This window comes from Bidens hawaiensis, unplaced genomic scaffold, assembly GCF_021521415.1.
Source record: "Bidens hawaiensis isolate Kalapana, Puna unplaced genomic scaffold, B.hawaiensis_p1.1 tig00001692_1, whole genome shotgun sequence".
NCBI lineage: Eukaryota > Viridiplantae > Streptophyta > Magnoliopsida > Asterales > Asteraceae > Bidens > Bidens hawaiensis.
In genome coordinates this window covers 3,492,410-3,496,212 of record NW_027491096.1, presented here as the reverse complement: position 1 = coordinate 3,496,212, position 3,803 = coordinate 3,492,410, and the positions used below count along the sequence as shown (strand labels likewise).

Here is a 3,803-nt window from a genome sequence, read left to right as displayed (position 1 = left end):
GTTGTACTTTGGCCTTACACTGTCACATATCTTGTGTTACCAATGCTATCAATGAATATATGAGAAGATTAAAGAGATGTTTTTGAGTCTTTCACTTTGTTATGATTTCCGCTCATAGCATCGTAGGGTAGATCAGGTTGTGGATGCTCTTAAACGTCACTCTGAAGACCCGTCCTGGACTTTTAATTGGTATCAGAGCCTAGTGGCTCGTGATCTACCTAGAAAAGCTCAAAAATGTTCTTTTTATACACATTTTTATAATTCCAGACGATGTAGCTGTTCAAATCTCACCAAAACTTCAAGGATTGTTATGTCATTGGTGTTGAACAACATACTCAAAAATCAGATCATTTCTACATTGTTTTCCCAGAGTTTTATGCCAAAAACCTTCAAAGATACAACTTATGCTCCCATAAGTTATACGGCGCATAACATATGCGCCACATAAGTAACTTCACAACATATACGGTATACTTTTACATGTTGCATCTTCATGTCGTATCCTCTCCGTATCACTTATCCGTTGAAATGTCAAAGTATAAGTATTTACCTGCTTATAAGATCATTTGGTTCATACAAGATTATGCAATGCATACTAGACGTACACGTTGTAATATGAGCATATCTGTTGTTGTCTCTTATGAGCTATATTTGCTTGTACCTTGAGGATTCAATACTTGTTATTTGGAGAGAAGACATGGAAGTGGATGGTTGACTTCTATGTGATTGGATACTTATATAGGTGGACCAAATACAAAATTGCTTAAAAGTTGGTTATGAAGATGTATTTGTGGATTCATCATGGATGAAAATGGGATTTGGAATGAGATAGCAAATTGTTTGAATATTTTGTGAGACTCATGAAAGTTAGAAGACTTAAAGTTTCAAGTAGATTGGAATATACTTTGATTGTCAAATCTTTACAAAAGAGTACTTAAAAGTGAAATCATTCTAAAATATCGGGAAAGCTTAAAGTGAAGAGAAGTTTTTTAACTTGATGATTGAGGAGTTTGTGACCTAAATCTAAGCAATATCAAAGGGGGAGTTTGTTGAAAATTGAAAAGTTTATATGCTTAGATGCCACAAGACAAGTACTATCCAAGGGGGAGTCTGTAGGAACATAGAATATCTAGTACTTTGTGTCTTGTGTAGGTTAGATCTTGATAGCATGAGATATTTGTGAAATTGTATGTTAATGTCATAAAAAGCATCTTATGCGGCGTATAAGAAATGCGGCGCATAAGTTATGCGCCGCATAAGTCTTCAATTGTGTCTATAAATAGGTTAGTGGATCACTTGTTATACTTGATGCTCCTGACCAGTTGGTGGAGTGATCCATGTTGTACTTTGGCCTTACACTGTCACATATCTTGTGTTACCAATGCTATCAATGAATATATGAAAAGATTGAAGAGATGTTTTCTAGTCTTTCACTTTGTTATGATTTCCGCTCATAGCATCGTAGGGTATATCAGGTTGTGGATGCTCTTACACGTCACTCTGAAGACCCGTCCTAGACTTTTAGTTTTAGTTTATAACCTTAAACGGTTTAGGTTTTAACAATGAATGTATTAGGTTTTGGAATTTGATTTGAGGGCGTCTTAGTTTTTTTTTAACCTGAGAGTGATTTAAGCACCTAATGTACGCTAAGCGATTATTTTACATTAACTCACTCCTATGATTGTAAATCCCTGAAAGATTTGAGCCGAATTTTATTATTTCACATATGATACAATGGTTTAATCAATAGTAAATTAATATTTTTTAATGACCAACTCATACACTCACTAATTTTAGTAAAAACAACATAAAACTAATTACAAAGCAAAGTACTGCCAAGTTAAGGAGAGTTAATGAATTTATTGACCATTAAATTCCATTAAAAGGAACAACACAATACAAGTCACATGGTGCCTTCTCAGAACTTGTTATGAAACTTTAAAGCACTAAGAACAATAAGAAGAAGATAAGCTATGCTACCAGCAAAGGACATAAATATAGCTATGACTACCTGGTGGCAGAATTTATTAAACACATTACACACCTTGTCCCAATGGACATGTGAGTTGCCATTGTAGCCGATCAAACCTATGGAACTGGTAGCACCGATGGCCGAAAACAATAGCCCAACCATCACTAGGTCTAAAATAGTTACCATCAATGCCACAAGCTTACTTCTGCCACGGGTTACCAACACGAAAATCAAAGATGTTGCTCCGTATGAACACGCAATTGCATTTGCTATTACAAAATACCTGCAATATGAAATTAGAGCTAGATCTCAGCTCATATGTAACATACTATCACATTCATAACTATTAACTAACTGAGATCTGGGAACAAAATGAATAGTTTAAACATGATGAAAATTAGTATCAACTTCACATCTAATTCAAAATTCAAGTTGATTCAGGTTTAACCAAAAACATAAATATTTTAAAATTATAGAATTGGATCTAATAAAAATGAGATTACATTCTAAAAAATACGAATTGAAGAAAAAATAAACATGGTGACATTTACATAATTACACTACATCAAAATGTAGTAATACTAATTACTCAACTTATTAAGTGTAGCGAACTCTACTTAAATTTGTTGGCGTAATAGTTACTCTACAACACAAAGTATAGTAATAATTGTTACTCTAATTTATAAAATGTAAAATAATTAAAATCATTTCTTTGATAGTAGCGCTGTACAGAATAATTACAATATTCTCACAACGTCCTATTTCTTTGTATTATTTGACGATATTTTAGATTTATGTTTTTAGCATTTAGATTATTAGAATTTACGGATTTAGCAATGTATTGGATATTGGATCTTTTGTGGACTTTAAATGAATGTTTGGGCCTGCCCTGGTATATGTATAATTGTAAGCTATGTATACAAATAAAACATAAAAAGTTTGTAGGCGTCGTTCTAATTTAAATTTCAAGTTGAGAAACACAAATTCGATATCAAAATTCGAATCAAATGGATTCAAAATTTCTTTGTAATTATTCAATTCAAATCTAATACAGTAAGTTCAAAAAATGCTCCAACCTCCATGTTTAAATAACTTTTAAAAACAAAATTAGGAAATGAAACTAAAACAGTTACGTAAACAAATGCCGACATTTCGGTCCATTTAGCTGTGACCGGGAGATCAACTGGTGGTAGGGACGAAACAATGGTGACAGACACCGTGGTGGTCTCCTTATCAACTCCAAGTAGGACGGCGGCGACCAGAGTTAGTACCAGTGCTATAAACCTCACCAAAAAATCCTTGAAGTTGAAGCTTGACTTTCCAGCCACCACCTCTACAACATCTTCCTTCAGTTGCATCTCCATATTTGTGTTACAGCTAACGGTCTGTTTGGTATGGAGTAAAAGATTTAAAAGTGTGTAGTTGCTATTGCCGTGTGACCATATATAAGGGATCATGATAGCATTCGAGCTCTGGGTCCCTAGGAAACAAAATTACCATTCATATTGATATTATAGTTGTGTCTTTATAGCGGGATAGAGAATTGATGGAGTTGGGTCCATTAGTTGAATAGTTTTTAATAATTTTAAATTTAAATATATAAATAACCAATTTAAAGCCAAAACATGAATGAAACTATTAAAGGAGATATGGAATCTAGACAAATAAATGAATTTATAAGTACTTTTTTGAAAATTTATATACTTACAAAATCACGAGGAGTTTGGCTTTTAAAGTGGTTCAGCATGCTTTAGCTGTTGTAACATTTTACAGCCTTCAGCTTTTAAAGTTTGTATTCTGTATCCAATTTCCTGTAGTGAACCACGTGTCT

The 3,803-nt window shown here is 33.3% G+C and overlaps 1 pseudogene; it reads right to left on the bottom strand.

The window, feature by feature from the left end:
* Positions 1 to 1,852: 1,852 nt before the first annotated feature.
* LOC143593952 (CASP-like protein 1E2 pseudogene) lies at positions 1,853 to 3,528 on the bottom strand (annotated as a pseudogene).
* Between the last annotated feature and the right edge of the window lie 275 nt (positions 3,529 to 3,803).